The 23987-nt window shown below is 39.4% G+C and overlaps 1 long non-coding RNA gene across 1 annotated transcript; it reads right to left on the reverse strand.

The window, feature by feature from the left end:
• Window positions 1–3787: 3787 nt before the first annotated feature.
• LOC119721076 lies at window positions 3788–10996 on the reverse strand. The gene is made up of 5 exons (XR_005270143.1): window positions 10939–10996; window positions 8283–8351; window positions 7244–7417; window positions 5152–5305; window positions 3788–3849 (listed from the first exon to the last, which is right to left on the reverse strand). It is a non-coding gene; the product is annotated as an uncharacterized LOC119721076 (long non-coding RNA).
• Window positions 10997–23987: the final 12991 nt, after the last annotated feature.

Raw genomic sequence — 23987 nt, forward strand, 5'->3', positions numbered from 1 at the left:
TGGAATGTGAATAGTCTGACTGGCTCATGATTGATGCAGCGGCACCTGTGTCAAGTTCCATTTGTATGGGAATGTTCGCGATCTTGACAGGAACCTTGATAGTTGAAGTACGGCTGTACGTATCGGCTGTCGTGTCTCCTGACGTATCCGCTTTTGAATTATCGAAAGTCGTAACCGTAAAAAACCGAGTCGACGAATGTACTGTCATCGCGATATGCGTCATCAGTGGGATCGTAAAGTTCGCGGGGGTTTTCGTCGTCTCCCACATAGCGAACGCGTCCTTTGGGCTTGGTTCGCTGTTGGGGCGTGTATTTCGTGGTTGGTGGTGCAGGGCCTGATTTACTATCAGACTTGCACTCTGACTGCGAAAGTTCCACTTTCTTGCACTTGTAGCATGTGGCACTCTTGTATCGGCAATCATCGCGATTGTGATTGTTCAGTCCAAAGCAGTCACAATGCTTCCTTGGTTGCGATGACCTTGGCTTTTGCCATTTTTGATTACGCTTGTAGTGAGAAGGCACCCTATTCACTGGTTTAGTCTCCACGGTGCCCATGTCTCTCACATTCTTTGCAGCAGCCTCCTCTGCGAGAGCGAGATCCAGAGTTTGTTGGAAATTGTAGTTGCGAGTGAGCAGCTTCTTTTGGATGCTCTCAGACTGCAGCCCACACGTAAACTCTCCTGCAGTTGATCCCCCGCAAAGTCACAATATACCGGTACAGCCATTTTCTTCAAATGAGCAACGTATTCACAGATTGATTGTCCTGGCATTTGTCTAGCATTATGAAATCGAAATCTCTCTGCGACTGCCAGTCTCTTGGGTCTGTAGTGTCCCCGTAACAGTTTACACAAATCCTCGAATGACTTTTCCTTGGGTTGTTGCGAAAAACACAAGTCTTTAAGTGTCTTATATGCCGTAAAACCAATGCTGCTCAACAAAATAGCCTTGCGTTTGACAGCGTTTGCCTCTGTCTCCGCAATGTCCACAGCAATGAAATACTGATCAAGTCTCTCCAAATATGTATCAATATCACCGTCCACTGGGTTAAATTCCTCGAACACAGTTCTCTGAAAAGTCGCCATTATCGTTTATCGTAAAACGTATCGTTACTATGCGTCGTCAACCATGCATGGACCAATGGCGATGTACATGTACGTTGTACTGTACCGCGCATCGTGTGTGCAAAAGTTATCACCGTACGTGTCGAGAAAACTTTGCAAAAAGTTTGTGAAAACTCAGGGTCGTTTCACACAATGTATAGTCCGTAGATAATCCTGTGCGTAACCCGTGTGTTCAAGGTTCATCCTCGTCGCCACTGTTGTGTTCGTACGTCAATAATACCCGATTAAGGAGAGACTGAGATTAGGGATACTTTTCTGGTTGCTTCGTATTGTATTCACGTTCCATGTCATGCCATAACACACTAGAGTACACACGTACTAGAATGTACAGACGATTAACAAATGACGTCATACACTGGTTGCACTATAAATAGATCACTGCAGTCTGCATACACAACATAATAGTTGGATATCTACAAGGTTGCTAGTAGCTGTAAAACGCCGCCATTAACAATTGCTCTCACATGGATGTCAAAAGTACTTTTGAGGTAAGATAAGATACAATTTTTACGAGTTTTCTTTGACAGAAAGATTCTGTCACGTCAAGTAACATTATCCCATTTTTCTGAAATATGATAATGTTTTAAGTTTGTTCCCCGAAAACTTCGCCGAACTGTATATTTTCGAACAGTCAAGTTATCCCTTTCCTTTTTTGGGGCAATATTTGGTCTGAACCCTCTCAGTCAGTCGTTGATGTTGTAAAATCAAACGCTACCGGAGACCGAAGGCCCCTTTAAAAAGAATTCCCCGAAATTTCCCACCTGACAAGGAACTAAAAGAAACGACCGGTGTTGTAAATAAACACCCAAACTGATGAATGAGTATCGTGAGGTTGATATTTCCTCAGTTCCCTCTGATAATGTGAGTCAGAGGTCCCAATCGGGCAGAGGTATAACCATGAATTATTGAGAACTGTATTCTATAATGGTGTAGCCTGTGCCGCAAGGTATAATGCGCCGGGAAATGTGTAATATTTGCATCATATCTTGAAATACATGGGAGGAAATTCGCTGTGTAAAAAAAAATTAATAAGTTAAGGCCCCCAAAAAAGTCTCCGGTTTCTGGTATGGAGCTTGCCCAAAAAGTGGTGCGACAACTCGTTTTTGTTTTTCTTTACCTGTTTTTTTTTTTTGCTTCAAATGTCGGCTGATGACTGCAAATGGTGCCCGACTAAACTTAGTGCAAATATTATGGGAGACCAGAGAGGCCACATACATTGTAAAGCTTATTCTCGATCATAACCCCATCTAAAAATACGTTAAAATTGTGCAGCAGCAGGATTCCAGTCAAACCAGTGAGTTTGGTGGTTTTGAGACATCATCTTTCATTGAAAAAAAAAACCTTTTTCATTTTTCCGCAGGCATGGCTACGGCGACGCGCGCGCATACCAGAAACCGAAGACTTTTTTTTTTGGCCTTAGCGCGCAAGTCCTAATTTGTGAAATATCTGTATACAGATTTTTATCCGTTAAATTGGGTATAATATCAATTGAGATTTCTGTGGCTTTTCTGAGCATGTGCTGACTTTCGGGAGATACATATGTTTTTAACTTATGTCGCAAAAAAAAGATCAAATTTCGGGAAACGACATGTGTATGAGACGTGGAGTGAAAACATTTCTTTTGTTGGTGTTCTGTATGTTGTTTTTCCTGGCTACGGAGTTCACTGTTGGGTGTTGCTGCTCAATAAGTTGTAAGGACATTAATAATAATAGGCACGTGGTTCAGCTATTCTCCCCGCGTTTGGTGTATTTCCATGGGTTCTTGGCGGGAGGTTGGTGGACGGACATCAATAAGTCAGCTAATCGACGGGTTCGTTGCTCGCAAGCGCATAAGCCCATTGTGACACAGGGTTTTCTTCAATGGAAATTGTACTCCAGGCCCGTTGTCGCGTTCTGCTTCATGTCTTTGCAATTATTTTTTTTGCTCAAGGATACTCGTGGCACGGTGTATCCGTAATGCCAACGAGTGACTGGTTCTTCACATTGAAAAAGGGCCATCAAAGTGAGGAACAGTGTAACTTTTATTTTAGAAACCGCCCACCCGGAAATATTACCATTTCAAAAAGGTGATCGGGTCGTACCCGATCAAAAAGTTCCCAAAAACATTCAGTGTGATGAATCCTGCTTTTGACAGATTTTCCAATTTTTTTCTGTCTTAGTTTTATTGTGCTGAGCATAAAAATCGGGCAAGAAAGATCTTTTGCTGTTACTCCCTCAACCGTTTTAAAGTACAGTTAGAGCATTTTCTCTTCAAATATGAAAAAGTCTTACTTTGCAGTACTTCGAGTCTGTTCCATCCCTGTGAAGCACCAGCAAGGTAGTGATTGATGTACAAGGGAGCTCTGGTCTGAGTCTGTTCCATCCCTGTGAAGCACCAGCAAGGTAGTGATCGATGTACTTGATGCAGTCCTTCTCCTGGGCCGTATAGTGCTTCTCAAGGGAGCTCTGTTCTGAGTCTCTTCAATTCCTGTGATGCACCAGCAAGGTAGTGATCGATGTACAAGGGAGCTCTGGTCTGAGTCTGTTCCATCCCTGTGAAGCATCAGCAAGGTAGTGATGTGTACTTGGTGCTGTCCTTCTCCTGGGCCGTATAGTGCTTCTCAAGAGAGCTCTGGTCTGAGTCTGTTCTAGCCGTGAGAAGCAGTCCTTCTCCTGGGCCTTATAGTGCTTCTATAGTGCTTCTCAAGAGAGCTCTCTGATGTGAAGTGAGCTGGTAGATCTGCCATCACCTGGTCAAGAAATTTGAATATTGTCAATTTGGGAAAACATGTTTGATACTGATTGAGACATTTACTTGTATTCATTATTAGCTATCCTGCAAATTCGAGTGGAACAAGGTTAAAAAAAAATAGGTTAACCAGTTTGCGTCGGATAACGTGTAAACAAACAAAGATTTTGCAGTATTCGTAGCGGATGACAGATGAACAAGCAATGATAGCTGAGTCCTATCAATACAGATGTCAAATTGGTTCAAAAAAATCTTGGAGTTTTTAAGAATAAATTATTGTTTCACTGAAGAAGAAGTGTCTTTGCTCCCTTATTAGTCCCATCCTTGTAGATAGGATAGGATGCCTAGTTATATATCTTTGATACAAACGAATCCGGGAAATATAAATTTATAGTGACTTAGCATCATTACATCTTGCAAGGTGACAGGAAAAAGTCCTGAATAGCGCCCTCTACTCCACCTCCCCGGCCGCATTACATGACAAAAACAATGAAACAAGTCCATTGGTTTTACTTTAAACATGCCTTAGACCTTACTCCATATTTTTTATACAATTTCCTTAAAACAAAAGTAGTGACTATCAAAGGTTATTAATATCACTCAATCTGAAAATAAAAAGAAAACAAAAATCCCCCACTTGCATTATTGTCCATTCAGCCATAAAAAAATCGTTGTACGTCAATTTTGATCTGTTGAGTCAATTTCCTTTTTTCTTTAAAGTTTTCTGTAGCTACAACAGTGCCCTTTAGTGCTGCACCACCTCAAATATTTAGCACTAAGCACAAGGGCACCAACGCAAATGATAGGGCACCAAGTCAAATGATGTAACACCATATGAGAACTCAAACAAACAAAGCAGTACCACTTTGCTATTTTTTCCCAAGCTTGGATGGTACAGACAAAGAATATTTTTTTATACGCATCACTAGTTTGAATACAATTTAATACCAAATTAGTGACTCTCAACAGTATAGTTATGAACTCACAGTCTGTTTGTTTGATGACGGAATTTTTGTTACAACTTCCACATGGTAGTAGATTAAAAGGCGACTACAAAATACTTCAGTCTTTGTTAAAAAAAAAAAAAAAACTGACTTGATCAAAGTTAGTTATTGTACAAGTGTGATGAGACCTAAACCTTTTTTTTTCTGAATCTTTTTCTTAAAGTTGCTAAACGAAAGCTGTAATCGCGAACAACAAATCTGTTGGTGAACACACAATTGTGTGTTAATTTGAATTTGTTGTTAGGTTTTTCAAATAGACCTACAAACGCTGTGGTATAATAGCTGATTATGCTTTTTACCTCTTTACAAAAAATTGTTGATCCAAATGCGTTGCAGATAATGTTGGGATAATATTCTGGTTGTTTACAAGTTTTGTTTGGGTGGCTTGATTCGGTCGATCTTGTAGCATGGATCATGTCCCTCGAGCCAGTACGTCAGACTTTCACCTTTGCCCTGAAATAAAAGAAAGGAAAAATATAAGAGATTGGTTGAAACAGTTATCTCATGTTTCCTTTGAAATATGATGGACTTGAGAATTTGCAGCAGTGAAAATTGAAGGAAGGGTAGATCATTTGTCCCAAGTGATTTTTTTCCCATTTGAAGCAACAAAAGTTCTCAAAATCTAAAGATGGGTGCTTAACAACTACCCCAAATGAAGTTAAAGATATGTGAATGCTGTGTTTTCAGAGGAAACAATATTCTACGATCTCAATTTCTATTCAAAAGTTCCTGAGACACGTTTGTTCTCATTCAGCTGATTGAAGCTTTGCAATGTTGCACACTAAACCGCTGAATGAGTCATGTCAACACTTGTGCACACCCATTCACAGATTAGTCCGATCACAAACCAACTACTAACGAAACCTTCCAAAAAATGTGTCATTTGACACACTATTTAGAAATGGCCTTCTTTCATTGTGTTCTTCACAATGACAACATGTAATGCCAGAGAGAATAATTTCACAGTCTGACTAGCTGTACCAAGGGTTGTTTTTCTATTTTTATAGTAATTTTCCTCTTTTTGTATCGATCCTAAGTTGCAGCTGGACTCTGATGTTCTCAAAGAGCTATATTAAAGTACAATACTTGTGATGTACTTGTGACTAGACTTGTGATATATGCTTGCGACTGGACCTGTGATGTACTTGTGACTAGACTTGTGATGCACTTGTGACTGGACTTGTGTTGTACATGTACTTGTGACTAGAACTGTGATATACTTGTGACTGGACTTGTGATATACTTGTGACTGGACTTGTGATTTACTTGTGACTGGACTTGTGATGTACTTGTGACTGGACTTGTGATATACTTGTGACTGGACTTGTGATTTACTTGTGACTGGACTTGTGATGTACTTGGACTCGACTTGTGATAGACTTGCCACCAGACTTGCGATGTACTTGTGAACAGACTAGTGATGTACTTGTGACTGGGCTTATGATGCACTTGTGATTAGACTTGTGATGTTCTTGTGACTGGACTTGTGATGTACTTGTGACTGGACTTGTGATGTACTTGTGACTATACACTTGTAATGTACTTGTGGCTGGACTTGTGATGTACCTGTGACTAAACTTGTGACGTACTTGTGCCTAGACTTGTGATGTTCTTGTGACTGGACTTGTGATGTTCTTGTGACTGGACTTGTAATGTACTTAGGGCTGGGCTTGTGATGTACTTGTGACTAAACTTGTGACGTACTTGTGACTAGACTTGTGATGTACTTGTGACTGGGCTTATAATGCATGTGTGACTGGACTTATGATGTACTTGTGACTGGACTTCTGATGTACTTGTGACTAGACTTGTGATGTACTTGTGACTGGACTTGTGATATACTTGTGACTGGACTTGTGATTTACTTGTGACTGGACTTGTAATGTATTTGTGACTTGACTTATGATGTACTTGTGACTTGACTTGTGACTGGACTTGTAATGTACTTGTGCCTGGACTTGTGATGTACAGTACTTGTGATGTACAGTACTTGTGATGTACTTGTGACGGGACTTGTGATGTACTTGTGACGGGACTTGTGATGTACTTGTGACTGGACTTGTGACTGGACATGTGACTGGACTTGTAATGTACTTGTGACTGAAATTGTAATGTGCTTGTGATTGGACTTGTGACTAGACTTGTAATGTACTTGTGACTGGGCTGATGATGCACTTGTGACTAGACTTGTGATGTACTTGTGACTGAACTTGTGACTGGACTTGTGACTGGACTTGTGATGTACTTGTGACTAGACTTGTGATGTACTTGTGACTGGACTTGTGATGTACTTGTGACGGGACTTGTGATGTACTTGTGACTGGACTTGTGATGTATTTGTGATTTATCAATCTTAAGTATCTCGACCACAAGCAAAGACAATGATCTTACCTGAGTGAATACCGATGCGGAGTTTGAGTTTCTCATCTTGTTTGTGTGGCATGATCAACTATCAACGCCCTCCAGGAGATGCCATGCAGCGGAGACGATCATACCAGCATGACGGCTGCCATTACGGATCAGTAGGCAGGAGACCAACATGTAGGCATCGTCGATGCTTTCAACCTTGGCAAGATGTTATTATTTAACATTGGTTAATTTTGCATTCAGACATTATAATAGAACATACATATTTGCGTGGTTTTTCCCTGAACTAGTAACCATGGTAGCATCAACTTAACCTCTGAGTGATTGTCATGACTACGCCTGCGAACAGCCCAGTAATGTTGACAATGATAATGCAAGTGACTCTTTGTAATTATATCACCGCACCCACAGATTCTGTGTTTTTCAGTGGCCGAGAGTGTGCATCACATAGTATTTGCTATTTTCCGTCTACATGTACATGGCTAAAAGGACTATATGACACCTTCCATTTTAATACTGACTACTTTGAGTGGCATAATCAAACTAGCTTCCTAGACCTGTTTTATCATGCCACTCAAAGCAGTCAATATGCAAGACTACATTTGTATAAGCATAGCTTGTAAAGTACTCTGATAGTAAAACAGATCTAAGATGGTAGAATCAATTAAGGGGTTACGGGTTAAGTGCTTTCTGTCAATGTATTGTTGATCATTTCATGTTTACATATTAACCATAATAAATGAACTTGGATAAGTGTATTAAGTATAATCTATTGCAGTACCCTTTAAACTAACTTCCTGTGATATGGCACGTTTGGCTTCCCAGTTCACATCAGACAACGTGAATACACGCAAGGTTTTGTGGTAATCGGAATGGATGATGGATAAACACACAACAAGCGAGGCCCGAAATGTCTGTCAGTGGCCCGCTTGCAGCGAGATACCCGTAGATGACAGCCTGAAGCCGTCTGGCATCCAGATTCATGAAAACAATCCCAAGTCTTGGTCTGGTCAATGTCAAAATAGTCTGCTCAACAATCTGCTGAGTCATATGAAATATTTACCTTTTAGATGTCATAGTTGGAAATGATGGCGTTGAACAGCGTGTACAAGGCATTCAACAAGTTAACAACCTGGAAAGTTAAGCGCAAGACATGCAAGATGTAAAGAGTAACTCTGGTGACACTATTGGTTTGCAATTATTTTTGGTGCTACTGTAATTGGTGATTTGGCCGCTGTTGGATCCGGTTGAAATAAATAAATAAATAAACAATCTGAGTAGACAATTTGATCAAATTTGAGTGCATTTTACGTTTTGAACTGAAGCCACCTTTGAGAATATAATTGAAAAGTAGGGGAGATGGGGGTTAGTTGGAACACGGGGTTAGTTGAAACAATGAATTTTTCTTGATCATCTTAATTAAATTTTATAAAATGTTGCCCTCAAGAGATGTCCCTTAGCAACAGCCATCCACCATATTGCCTGCAGCCACACTGCAACAATAGTGCTCAAGTGGGAAAGATAAGTTTGTTTTTTCACCTTTTGAGTAATTTTTTCACCATTCAAAAAATGTGTACTTTCTTAACCCTAACCCACCTCACTCCTCCAAAATCCTCCTGGCGGTTTTGGAGGATTCTAGAGGATTGAGGATGAATGGTGATTGAATCAAATGAGGATTCTGGAGGATTGAGGATGAATGGTGATTGAAGCACATGAGGATTTTGGAGGATTGAGGATGAATGGTGAATGAAGCACAAGAGGATTTTGGAGGATTGAGGATGAATGCATTTTGAGGCAGGACTGTCTGATGATTTTGAAGGATTTGGCGTTGGTTATCCTTCATTTAAACACGAGTGCAAAGTTTTGGGATGCGGAGGATTTTGGAGGATTGAGGATGAATGCATTTTGAGGCAAGACTGTCTGACAATTTTGAAAAATTTAGGCGGAGTTGAAAAATTTTGGAGGATTTTGGAGGATTGAGGATGGTTGTAAGCAACAAGGGCCTAGGGGGTTAGGGTTAATGATGTTTATAGATAACAGTGACTAGTTTGGGGGTATTATATGCTCGAGTACTAAGCTACAAAATAAGGTTAAAAAGATATGTTATTGGAGCCCCTGTTTTGTAGAGTGAGCAAACAAATGTCACATGGGCCACTGGGGCTAGTTGGAACATTTTGATGGGGGCTAGTTGGAACATAATGATGATAATTGAGGAAATATTCTGACTTAGCAAACAATTTTGAAAGCACATAGACAGGTCACGTTGACCTTACCTCAATTTTATGCAAGCTTTTCATGTTATTTTTGGGAGTTAAATTTCCCATTTTGATGTTTTCTTTTTATGATCAGGCTTGTAGCTGACTCTTGCCTCGCAATTTTCCTGTGTTTTTTTGTCTTGGTGCTGTTTGTGCCATTTCTTGCCGGTTTGTTAATTAAAAAAAATGTTAGGAGCATCACCAGTGCTTGGAACAATTATTTTATTTGAAACTCAAATATAAATGCAGTTTTTAAGTAATTGTAGTATACTTTCAGATTAACAGCATACCAAGTTCCAACTTACCCCATACCATGTTCCAACTAACCCCATAGGAGGGGTTAGTTGGAACGCATGTCATAGTTGTGATCAAGATGGATTTTTTAAATAACCATCAACAATTCTGAGAAGTTTATATGCTACATTTGCAACACACATGTGTATGAATAAATTGGCATAGTTGTTGTTTCTTGAAGAAAACCTGTTTGTGTTATGGATAGGTTTTTGTGAAAATCGTTCCAACTAACCCCCGTCTCCCCTACTAGGCCCTACCTGTACATGCCCTAGGTGCATGTATATCTAGGCTGATTATAAAGATTACGTAGATTGTCCCTTTTTGACAACTTTTGAGAGCCCTAGTTGGAGAGACGCATTGCGTGAATGTACTGGTACATGTACGTGCCCTTTCGTGTAATTATGTCATCATGCCAATGTTTGTGTTGGACATTCCTCACTAAATATTTGCATAATTTATATAACTGTAGCAAAATGCTTCCATCTTCAAGTTAAATTTATTATCATTGCACTTCCGGTTACACTGGAAGTAAAGGTCAAATGGTATGCGCCCTGGACATGCTGGAACAAAATATTGCCAGTAGCAATGTCTGAAACAAAAAAAAAATGAGACTGTTCCATTATAAAGTTATAGCCTACATGTAATTAAAAGTAAGCTCTCAAATTTTCATGTTAACCTGCTTGTAATTTGATACCAGGTGATGTCATGATGACATCACAATTTCTTTTACATCTTCGGACAAGGGTTCAAATTCCATCTAGGTTTTATCGTCATCACGTGAACTGTTTGGAAAAGATGTGGTTCGTTTTGATTTTGAGGCTGCTGTCTGTAATTTAAATTCACCCAACTTTGACCTTCCAGTAGACCCGGAAGTAAAGGTCGAGCGAGTTCACGTAGGAGAAAACCCGTAAAGAATTATTGTCCAGCAAAAAAAAAAAAAAAAGAATAATTATTACCATTTCAAAAAGGTGATCGGGTCGTACCCGATCAAAAAGTCCCCAAACATTCAGTGTGATGAATCCTGCTGTTGACAGATTTTCCACTTTTTTTTGTCTTAGTTTTATTGTGCTGAGCATAAAAATCGGGCAAGAAAGATCTTTTGCTGTTACTCCCTCAACCGTTTTAAAGTACAGTTAGAGCATTTTCTCTTCAAATATGAAAAAGTCTTACATTGAAGGACTTTGAGTCTGTTCCATCCCTGTGAAGCACCAGCAAGGTAGTGATCGATGTACATGTACTTGATGCAGTCCTTCTCCTGGGCCGTATAGTGCTTCTCAAGGGAGCTCTGGTCTGAGTCTGTACCATCCCTGTGTAGCACCAGCAAGGTAGTGATCGATGTACTTGATGCAGTCCTTCTCCTGGGCCGTATAGTGCTTCTCAAGGGAGCTCTGGTCTGAGTCTGTTCCATCCCTGTGAAGCACCAGCAAGGTAGTGATTGATGTACTTGATGCAGTCCTTCTCCTGGGCTGTATAGTGCTTCTCAAGGGAGCTCTGGTCTGAGTCTGTTCCATCCCTGTGAAGCACCAGCAAGGTAGTGATCGATGTACTTGATGCAGTCATTCTCCTGGGCTGAATAGTGCTTCTCAAGGGAGCTCTGGTCTGAGTCTGTTCCATCCCTGTGAAGCACCAGCAAGGTAGTGATGTACTTGGTGCGGTCCTTCTCCTGGGCCGTACAGTGCTTCTCAAGGGAGCTCTGGTCTGAGTCTGTACCATCCCTGTGAAGCACCAGCAAGGTAGTGATGTACTTGATGCAGTCCTTCTCCTGGGCCGTATAGTGCTTCTCAAGGGAGCTCTGGTCTGAGTCTGTACCATCCCTGTGAAGCACCAGCAAGGTAGTGATGTACTTGATGCAGTCCTTCTCCTGGGCCGTATAGTGCTTCTCAAGGGAGCTCTGGTCTGAGTCTGCACCATCCCTGTGAAGCATCAGCAAGGTAGTGATGTACTTGATGCAGTCCTTCTCCTGGGCCGTATAGTGCTTCTCAAGGGAGCTCTGGTCTGAGTCTGCACCATCCCTGTGAAGCATCAGCAAGGTAGTGATGAACTTGGTGCGGTCCTTCTCCTGGGCCGTACAGTGCTTCTCAAGGGAGCTCTGGTCTGAGTCTGTTTTAGCCGTGAGAAGCAGTCCTTCTCCTGGGCCTTATAGTGCTTCTATAGTGCTTCTCAAGAGAGCTCTCTGATGTGAAGTGAGCTGGTAGATCTGCCATCACCTGGTCAAGAAATTTAAAAATTGTCAATTTGGGAAAACATGTTTGATACTGTAACAAAACAGGGGTATGTGACTAATATCATGTCTAGCCTCAGAAGCATCATGTCAGCCCGCGCGTTAAAGCGCGCGATACTGTGGGGCAACCAATCAGCATGCGCGTCCTGCATGTACACTAGGCTGATGGGCATGTCTGGCTATGAATTATGCAGGCGTGTACTGCGTGATTGAGTGCATGATAGCGCACGGTGACCAATCAGCAGCGTGCGTCCGGCATGGTCTGGGGCGATTGCCTCGTGGCCTGGCGTGGGATCGGGACTGCTGTGAGAGACTTCAATGAGTAAACTACTGGGAGAGACCGCGTTGTGAAACAAGCAATTATCGAGCAATCTCGTGAGCGTTTACTGAGTTACCCTGGTTGGACTGGAGCGGGAGAAAGCCCCAGCGCGCCTGGTGTGATCGGTCAGTAAAGCTGGACTTCGTTGTTTACATCCCCCTGTGCATTTTAAGGTCTTATCGGATAAGATTTGGGGTGGATTGTTGTTAAGAAGTGGGATATTTCAGATATACATGTAGGGCCTGAGTTAAGATAGTAGTGGGACTCGGAGTAAATCTGAAGGTTGGGGGAACAGTTAGGCTTAGTTCAGACTTAAGGATTGTCTTCCGTTGTTTGTGCCATTTGGCGTAGCTGCGGTATAGCTGCCCTGTGAGTCCGTTGGCTTGTTTTCCCATTGAGAAAATAGTGTAGCTAAGATTGTTCGGAAGGTCTGTCTGCCGTTGATCTATGCCCATTGGCGTGGCTGCGGTTGATGCAGACTTGGACAACTGAGAGCTCGCTTTTCCTGCTGGGGAACCCGCTTAATGTGACTTTGTGGAGGGAATTGCATGGCGTTGTCCTGTGCAACTTTGGCATAGATACGGTTGATTGCGACCCTGTAAAGTCTGTGAACCCTGAGTTTCCCGAAGGTTTACTGGGTTAACGTCAGGGGACTATTATTATCATCGGGTGGGTTATAACGTTACTACACTACCCTGTGTGTGTAATTCGCTGGTCAAGCAAGTAGCAAGGACTGTGTTGTAGTGTATACATCTACTCTGTTATTGTAGACCTCATTAGAGTCATTTTGTGCAAAGTGAAAGAACACTAGCCCGTTATTTAAGTCAGTGGTGCAGACGACCACTTTATAAATTACATGTAGGAACCCCTAGAAGTATAGGTGAGGTATACCCAAGTGAGGTTTACCTTACGTGAATAACCCCGCTCAGCTGTGAATTATAATTGTGCAAGTTAATCATAAGGGAGTGCAGTTGACCCCTGTTGAACCAGATGTTTATAATTGTATAAGCTAAAGGGTGCAGTTGACCCAAGAGCTGTATGAAGGTTATAATTGTATAAGCTAATGACAAGGGGTGCAGTTGACCCCTCAGCTAAGAGCGAGGTTTACTAGTGCTTATCTAACAGCGAGGTTTACTAGTGTTCATTATCACAGCAAGGTTAACTAGTGATTGTTTTAAGAATGAGGTTTATCAGTGTTAATTCGAACACCGTCCGAGGTTGACCTGGATTCATCAGAACTGTGAGGTTTATCATTGTATAAATTATTGAATGGTGACGCATTGACATTATAATTGAAGTGTGCTAAAGGAATAAACTAACTGATTAACGTCTTGGAATAACTGGTTACTGTGAAGCTTATGTAGTCCCGCTCTCTGTTGGATAGATCTGAGTAAGTTAGTCCCCTCTTCTGTCAATAAAGTCAAGTACTTAATCGCAGATCGGTGGTACATTACCGCCAAACGAACAGCCCCTAGGCTTAGTCCGCCGTTCTTTAACTATATCCCCCCTTGCGTCAGGGTAACCGCTCATCCTTGTGCGAGGTTAATAAATATTTTTGTGGGTTAAGGCCAGGTCCAATTCCATCCTTCAATCAGGTCAGACTGTCGGGTCACCTAGTTATTCCCGCCACAAAGGGTGTAGGCCTATAGCTCGTTTCGCCACAATACTGATTGAGACATTTACTTGTATTCATTATTAGCTATCCTGCAAATTCGAGTGGAACAAGGTTAAAACAAAATAGGTTAACCAGTTTGCGTCGGATAACGTGTATACAAACACAGATTTTGCGGTATTCGTAGCGGATGACAGATGAACAAGCAATGATAGCTGAGTCCTATGCATACAGATCGTCAAATTGGTTCAGAGAACTCTTGGAGTTTTTAAGAATAAATTATTGTTTCACTGAAGAAGAAGTGTCTTTGCTCCCGTATTAGTCCCATCCTTGTAGATACATGTACGTGGGCAATTCTCCATGGGAGAGCAAAAAATGTCAAAAATAAATATTTACATATTAAACCTTTTTTGTACTTTTTCCAGACCTCAATTAAATGGGGAATTCAGTTCAAAAAACGAAATTGAAAAAAATTACATATTTCTGGTAAAAACAGTGATTTTTGCAATTTATGATTAAAAACGTTCAGATTTGGTAAAAAAATAAAATTTTGTGTATGTATTACTTTCTGAATTACAGGGAAAAAATTTGATTTATTTTATGATGTTACAAGTTACTAACATTACTCAGGGTCATTTAAAAAAAAATTTAAAATATGAATATATATATATATATATAGTGTAGGCCTTCATTTAAAAATGTCAAAATTAGCACGTAATTCCGTTACCGAAAAAATGGCAAAAGTTACTTATTTCACACATTTTCTTGTTTTTTTTCTTCAAATCATTTATGTTGAGAAAAGACCCTACTATAAACATAAATGAAAAATAAAAACTTTAAAATAGTAATTTCTTGGCATTTTTCCAAGTGGTAACGGAATTACGAAACGGTAACGGAATTACGGTAACGGAATTACGCATGCACAAAGTATGCACACTTCCTCCAGATTATGTACATGTACATGACATTTTAAATAGGATTTGCATGTAACCTTGGACAATAACTTTAAATACTAAATTACTTGTTATAAATATCATTTCCCTCTTTAATTGCTATTATACAATTAAAAATAATCAGGTGTTCCATTGATATTTTTTACTTTTACTTTTTCTTTTTTACTATTTTAAAAAATTAATAGTTGTTTGGATGCTTAAAGTGAGTATACAACATTTGCAAACATCAGAAAATAAAACTACCAAGTTTTCACAAAATACCTTACTAGGATGTTGGTAAATGACAGTCTAAAGCATCCTGTAAAATTATGGCACCTGGTGTGAAGTAATTTTCAAGAAAATGATATTTTTGTATACATTTCCAACGGTGGTCGGCTGACCACTGTTGGAAAAACCTAACTATTTTTCAACTACTGCTCCAACTTTACACTCTTTCCAGTCCAAATTTTGTTTGCTATTTGTTACATGTTCATGAACGGGTGCAGGCCAGCAAGTCTGGCTCCCTTACCCTCCAATTTTCCAGCATCTATAGATTGAACCATTTTACCTTTAGTGAAGTCAAGGAACCAGACTACTTGAACATTTGTGTTTTTCTTGGTTTTTCCAGCATTTTCGAACAAAAAACTTCAAACATGTCAGTGTAACAATATTTGATCTATTATACTAACCCCTCAAATAGTTCATTTCTGAAAATTACAGCAAAAGCCAATGATGTACATTCCCTTTAAATGTGTTGCCAAAGCCGTTGTCTGGTACCCACAGAAAATATATTCCACAACAAGTATAGGAAAGTTGAGTACCAGACTGTACTTGTACTTCTACTTGGCATAACTTAACATCTTCCCTTGCTCAGAGATGCCAACCAGTGCAGTTTTATTGTATTTTCCACGATAAACTAGTGAAATATGATAATACAATTGTTCATAGTAAAATTCAATTTTCGGTAAAAAAAATATACATTGCTAACAGGCAATGCAGCCATCACCAGACTGCTTTCATTTGACCTTGACCTTTGACCTAAAAAATGAAGTCCAGACATGTTTAGGCCTACATTTACATTTTGATCTGCTAATTTTCACTTAGCTTTCCCCTTGTGGCATTTTATAAACTTCTAAAATTTGTATTGTGATGAGTTTATGTTAAATTCAATGTTAATGTATTGCATTTACCTATTACATGTAAACCTATGGCGTAATTCCGTTACCGCCCAGGCGTAATTCCGTTACCGTGATTAAAATGCAAATTATGAAAAGGGTGATTATTTTTCCAACTTTGTTCTGCATTGTAGTTAACAACACCCCTGAACTCTACAAATAACAGGTAGTGTCCAATTTTAAAATTTCAAAACTTCAGAGAGTTTTATTAATTTATGCGAGAACTCAAATATGCTTGTCCTCCATCCGTAATTCCGTTACCGATATTAAGCTCCGCCCCTTAAAGGGTAATCTTGTGGGATTTTTTTTTTTTAGCGGTCAATCAATTCTACTGGGTCTTGGCTCCCTTTCCATGTTTAGATTAGTTGCCTAGCATAGAACATATTTTCTTGGGAAAGAATAATCCTTGACAAAGTGACAAAATTCCGTAATTCCGTTACCAAAGAATTGCCCACATGTAGGATAGGATGCCTGGTTATACAGGTATCACAAGTCCTAAGTTCCCCCCAACATTATTCTTAATTAATGAAATAGAAATGCATGATTTCAACAATATAACAAATGCAAATGACAGAGGACACTCTTCTGCCGATCTTGTGAGAAAATGATAGAAATCCAATCACGCATACCAACACGAAGCTCATTTGAATGAAAAAAGTGCCAATAAAAAAAGTCTCAGTACACAGCATTGCTCCAATGTACCGTACTGGTTTGAGTGATCCTGCAAGGCAGGGTAGACTTTCATTAATTAATAACTTTACCTTACAAAAGTTTCCTTGTTTAAAAGGATGTTTAACTAAACAAGACACAATCTTGGTAATCTAACAGGTAGGAGCGGAACGATAATATGCGCAAGCGTACAAGTTCAAGTACGTACCCCCCACGGCGCTCTCCGAGCGATCGCGATTGAACCGAAAATGACTGCGATCATTCTGCGCGTGTGCACGTTTCAAGTGTCAGGTTGGCTCAGTGCGGAAAGGGCATATTTTTCATCATTTTTGCCGAAAAACGGACAGAATCCACCGATGTTTGTTTGGTGCACATAACGTGAGTATGTCATGAGGTATTGTACGGAGTTTAGGGGCAAACTGTGCAGCGGTTCTGTGGGAAAATGCTTGCTTGGGATGGACGTTTTTGTACTTAGTTGGTGTTTTGTATAGCAAACAGTCATAGTGGGGTAATCTGCCTATGAGCCTCATCATAGTTCTAGGAGTACTCAATTCATACTAGGATAACTGAGATTACAACTTGAAATTAAAAGGAATCAAACCAAAGAAGCAGTAGGATCTGAACCAAAAACTTTTCAATTCATTCAAGGGTAACTAAGGCTACACCTTGGAACAAAAGAGGAATCGAACCAAGGTCAAACCTAGCTGGAGTTACCCAGCCCTGAGTTTTATCATTGGGTTGTCATCTAGGGCTGGAGCGTATTTTTCTCGTAACGTGTAGTATATTCAAAAAATTTTGGAAAATGTTCAATTTTGTCCCCTTTACACACTAATTGCAACTGCAATTCACCCCAAACTTGCCTGGAATAACCATTACACAGGTCCTTGAAGTAAAAAACGATCCACGATGAAGATTCAGCCTACAATTGCAGTGAAAACAGGAGGAATAACCGCTAACTTGACAACCTTGCCGGATTGGCCAGGACTGCTATTGGTTTGTGCACACAAAAAAATTGTGTACAATGAATGGCGGTCGATTAACAGGCACAGAGAGCGATCGCTGTCAACTACTCGGTTTGCCGGCTGCGCTCTGTTGGCGCATGACGTCACGCGGAAGCGTATGACCCGATGACTGTTTCATGCACTAGTGTTTCTCTTCATTCTGCTACAGATAAACCTAACCCAAAAATGCCTCTAAACCTGTTTTCCAGAAATGGGGAAACACTGTGTGGACGTGGGGTAAGTCCACACAACGTCGGTGCTACCTACATTATGTGGACGTCTTTTGTTCGGAAGTCCACACTGCGTATGTAAGACAAGCTCACAATCGCAGAAGTGTCGTCAGCTCAGGATGCAACATTTTTTCCAGTAAGGCAAACACTGACATCAAGGGAATTTGTCTACCTTGGGAAAGTTGGTTGACTTCCCCCCTGCACCGCCGTCATGACATCCGAAATGATGCGATCGGCGATGACATTGGCTATGGCTCATCCAACAACAACATCGATGATCACCCCCACGTCATGCACGTGAAGGTTTGCTAGCTACACATGCCAGAGGTAAACGCGAGTTCATCCAAAGACTCCTCAATATTCCAAAGGAACGGAGAGACAGAGGTTGTACACCATGTCTGCAGTCCTATGAATATTAGAAATATGATAATGAAATAAGAGCATGAAACTGGAGTGGGAGGGTCTCAACCAAAGACCCACAATCACAAACGCAGAAAGGTAATTAAACAAACTACAACATGTGCACACCAAGCAAGACAGCTGCGTGTTTGGCAATTAAACTGTGTTTGGCGCCCTCAATATTGAGGGCGCCAAACACGTTTCATTGACTGCACCAAACCATTGTGTACACAGTCTGAGATCAATGGCACAAACCACCAAAGACATAAACGCAAAAAAAGCAAGCTGTGTAGAAAACATGTACCTGTGCTTCCCCAAGAGTGGATCCAGAACACAATTGTTTTGGGCTGGGCGAAAAAAACAAAAAGTGATTCCAAAAATTACGGCGTTTGGAATATACAACATTTGCAAACACCAAGTTTTTACGAAATACCTCACTAGGATCTTGGTTAATGACAGTCTAAAGCATCCTGTAAAATTATGGCACTTGGTGTGAAGTCATTTTCAAGAAAATTGTATTTTTGTATAAATTTCCAACGGTGGTCGGCCGACCACCGTTGGAAAACCTAACTATTTTTCAACTACTGCTCCAAATTTACCATTTTGTTCAGTCAAAATTTTGTTTGCTATTGGTTACATGTTCATGAACGGGTGCAGCCCAGCTAGACTGGTTCCCTGACCTAACAATTTTCCGGCATCTATAAATTTATCCATTTCATCTTTAGTGGAGTCAGGGAACCAGACTACTTGAACGTTTTTGTTTTCTTGGCTTTTTCAGCATTTTCGAACACAAAACTTCAAACATGTCTGTGTAACAATATTTGATCTATTATACTAACCCCACAAATAGTTCATTTTTAAAAATAACAGCAAAAGCCAATGATGTACATTCCCTTTAAGGGCCCCAAAAAACTTTTGGATATCTAGATGCTCTTTGGTGCGATCTGAGGGAATTTCTGACCACTTTAGCCAACGCCAACGTTTTAGGAGGAAAAGATGGTGGTGTACTCAGTGCCTGCCTGCCTTAATTGCGACGTCACATAAAAACAAAAACAAAAATGTTTTCATTTTGAAAAAAAAAACACACTGTCGCGACATATAAAAAACCGCATGCACAGGGCGCGCCGCCATTTTGAATTTCGATGGCTTCAGACCTTTCAATCGGCCCCATAGAGTGATATTTACACGTGATAATTGTGTCACATATCGTGTTAAATAATGTATTTCTAAGAGTTAGTGTCTGGATCCGTGTGTGTTGTCCACTTAAAATCGCATGGTCTTTTACGCCATTTGAGCACACTACGTTGCTTTGTTTAAATAAATGTTATTGTTTGACGATTTTTCTTCAAATTAAAGAGAGTTATGTCATATTATCATATTGAACAAACACACTAAATGTCAACTTAATACAGCAAGTATTTCTTGAGTTATTGTCCGGAAAGTGTGTTGTTTATGTTCTGGGAAAGTTGACTTCAATTCACCTGGTATTTTAAGCGCTATTACAATCTACATTGCTTTGTCCACATTATTTTTTTTATTGTTTGACGATTCTTCTTTAAATTCAACAGAAATCGGTCACATACAATGTTTAGAAAGTGTATGAAATGTCAATTTAAAGGGAATATACATCATTTGCTTTTGCTGTAATTTTCAGAAATGGATGGAATTGGGGGGTTAGAAATATATAGCAAATATAGTTACACTGACTTTTTGGAGGTTTTGGGTTCGAAAATGCTATAAAAACCAAGAAAAACGATCATTTTCCTGTAGTCTGGTTCCCTGACTCTATATAAGAAGAAACAGAGCAGTTTACATACATTGGGGAATTGTAAGGTCAGGGAACCAGTCTAGCTGGCTCGTACCCGTTCATAGGTTTGTAATCGATTGCAAACAAGTGCAATGGTCAATTGGGTCCAGTATTTGAAAAAAAAGCCAGTTGTTTCCAACGCTGATCGGCCGATCAGCGTTGGAAATTGATACAAAAATACCACTTTTCTTGAAAATGACAGTATACCAGGTGCCATAATTTTACAGGATGCTTTAGACTGTCATTTACCAACATCCTATTAAGGTATTTCGCAAAAACTTGGTACTTTTATTTTTCGATGTTTGCAAATGTTGTATATTCCCTTTAATGCAACAAATATTTTTTGAGTTATTGTCTGGAAACCGAGTGTGTGGTTTTATTCTGGGAAAGTTGACTTAAAAGTGCCTGGTATTTTACGCATTCAATACACTAAATTGCTTTGTTTACATTATTTTTGTTTGTTTGACAATTCTTGTTTAAATTAGATAGAGAGGGGTCACTTATCATCTTTAATGAGCGTATGGAATTTCACTTTCATTCAACAAATATTTCTTGAGTTATTGTTTGGAAACCAATTGTGTTGTTTTTGTTATAGTAAAGTTGACTCAAAATCGCCTAGTATTTTACGCTCTTAATACACAACATTGATTTGTTTATTATTTTTTTTTTTTTATTGTTTGAGGATTCATCTACAAATTAACAGACTTGTTTTATATATCACGTTTTATCAACATAAAAAACTGCAATTCAATGCAAAAAGTAATTGTTTGAGTTATTGCCTGGAAGCCAAGTGTGTTGTTTTTATTACAGTATAGTTGTTTTCAAATCGGCTGGTATTTTACACGTTTTACAATCCTACATTTCTTTCATAGGCGTCGCGAGGAGGGGGGGGGGGGGCAAGGGGGGCACTTGCTCCCACCCCCTGGAAAAGCAAAAAAGAAAAAAGAAAAAAAAGAAAGAAAGTGAAAAAGAGGCACGAAGACAAAGTGGTGTAAATTTAATGAGTTGGGGGGGGGGGGGGCAAAATGTCCCTGTCCCCCTCTAAAACTGACAAATCGAGATTGTGTTGAGAAATACAAGCATTGTTTGGCAAAAAAGATTGTTTTGCCCCCCTCTAGAAAAAATCCTGGCGACGCCCATGATTTCTTTGTTTATATTATTTAAAGTGTTGGATGATATTCCTTCAAATTCAACAGAATGAGGTCAAATATCATGTTTAACAAGCGAATGATATGTCAATTTGATGCGACGAATGTTTCTTGATTTATTGTCTGGAAACTAAGTGTGTTGTTGTTGTTATAGTAAAGTTTACCAACAATCACCTGGTATTTTGCGCGCGCACTACACTAAATTGTGTTGTTTATTTTTTTTTCATTTATAACGATTCGTCTACAAATTCAACAAACTTGTATCAAATATCACGTTTAATTGTAATTAACGAAATTGTAATTAAGTGCAAAAGGTATTTCTTGAGGTTTTGTCTGCAAACCAAGTATGTTGTTCTGCAATAGTAAAGTTGACTTAAATTCGCCTAGTATTTTACGCGCTTTACAATCTACACTGCTTTGTTCATAACTGTTTGACTATTCTTCTTCATGTCCGTAAATTTCGCCGTAATTTTACGGACTTTGCGTAATTGCAGATATTAATTATGCTTATTAGCATGATTACAATCAACCACATCGGCCCAAACACCTACACGTTATAGTGATCCAAGTGTACCGTGTACACATGTCCAAACTCATGTTAATGGTCTGTTTATTTTACGAAACGAAAAAACTTTTCCGGACATTTTGCTGCCAGCAAAAAAAGCGTTCCGTATTCCTGCAGTAAAATTTATTTAGTATATATTTACTTGCTTTTACAGTAAGACGTCGGTGGCAACTTAAGACGTCGGAGTGCGGTGAGCAGTGTTTGTGCAGCACCCTCTTTTGTAAGAAATTGTTGCATGACGATAACATACGGAGTGTTCTTCGTACTGCAATTCCCTTAAATTGTATTACATTATTCTTCGGCGGTTTCCGTCAAGTTTCTAGAGTTTCGTGCCAAATACCATGACAAAATAATACAGGAAATGTCATTGCAATACAATGTTTTTATCTCGAGTTCCCAATTTCACAATAACTGTGTTGACATGACGAGAAAATACAGAGTGTCCTTCATACTGCAATTTCCTTTTGAGCCCCCCCCCCAAAGAGGTTGTCATTTTTGTTGTTAGTCCCACGATTGGCTGGCGTCAAAATAGGCCGGCCCTAACAAATTTGTAAACCAAAATATTTTGTCGGATCGCGGTGAGCAGTGTTTGTGTAGCGCGCCCTCTTTTGTTCGAAATTCTTGCATGAGGATAAAATACGAAGTGTCCTTCATACTGCAATTTCCTTTAATTATATTACATTCCACCTTCGGAGGTTCGTGTCAATTTTCTAGATTTTCGTGTCAAATACCATTGCAAAACATTACATGAAATTTCAATGTAATACAATGTGTTCATCTTGAGTTCCCTTTTTGCACAATAACTGTGTTTACATCTCGAATGGCCAGACGTCGGAGCGTGGTGAGCAGTATTTGTGTAGCGCGCCCGCTCTTTGAAAAGAAATAATTGTTATAAAATCTTTTTAAAATACTCAGAACTCTTCAGTCCCACGATTTTGGCCTTGGAGATTATTAATGTGGTCTGTTTTCGAGTAGTTTAATAGGGGTGTAAGTGGCGCCACTAACGTCAAAATAGGCCGCCCCTAAAAAAAAAACCCATTTTTTTATGCGGCCAAACAATTTGGGCAAAATTTTTGAAAACAAAAACAAACAAAACTGTATTTTGTAAATAGACATATTTTGAGCCCCCCCCCCCGCCCTAAAACCAAATCCTGGGTGCGTCACTGGTTAATATTATTTTAACTATTTGTCGATTATTCTTGAAATTCAACAGTAAGGGGTCGTATATCATGTTTAATAAGTGGATTCAATGTCATTTTAAGGTACGGGATAAATCTTGAGTTATTGTCTGGAAATCAAGTTGGTTGTTAATGTTACAGAAAAGTTGACTTCAAATCGCCTGGTAGTTTACGCGCTTAGCAATCCTACATTGCTCTGTTTGATATTATTTTAACTGTTGATCGATTCCTCTTCAAATTCAACAGAAAGGAGTCACATATCATGTTTATTAAGCGTGTGATATGTCAATTTAATGCGACGAATACTTCTTGATTCATTGTCTGGAAATAGTAAAGTTTACCGAAAATCGACTGGTATTTTTACCCGCTTATTTCACCACATTGCTTTGTTTATAATGGGGTTTTTTTGATGACAATTTGTCTACAATTTCAACAGAATTGTATTAGATATCACGTTTTATCAATATACGAAATTGCAATTCATTGCAAAATGTATTTCTTGAGTTTTTGTCTGGAAACCAAGTACATGTATGTTGTTTTGTTATAGTAAAGTTCACTTGAATTCGCTTGGTATTTTACGTGCTTTATAATCTGCATTCCAGAATCGCCTGGTATTTTACGCGCTTAATACAGTACATTGCAATGTTTTATTATTTAACTATTCGACGATTCTTCTTCAAAATGTTCAAATTCAACAGAAAGGGGTCACAAATCATGTTTAATAAGCGTATGAAATATCAATTTAATGTAACGGATATATCTTGAGTTATTGTCTGTAAATCAAGGTTGTTGTTTATGTTACAGTAAAGTTGACTTAACTACTGGGAATGGGATCAGCCGTCAATTTCTTTTGTAATAAGCCACAATGAATCCTCAAACCCACTAAGCAACTTAAATTGACAAGAACCGTGGAAAAATTCAAACCCCCCAAAAATTGATTGCAAATTTAAGTCACATTGAATT

The sequence above is a fragment of the Patiria miniata genome, unplaced genomic scaffold (genome assembly GCF_015706575.1).
Source record: "Patiria miniata isolate m_02_andy unplaced genomic scaffold, ASM1570657v1 HiC_scaffold_9, whole genome shotgun sequence".
Classification (NCBI taxonomy): Eukaryota; Metazoa; Echinodermata; class Asteroidea; order Valvatida; family Asterinidae; genus Patiria; species Patiria miniata.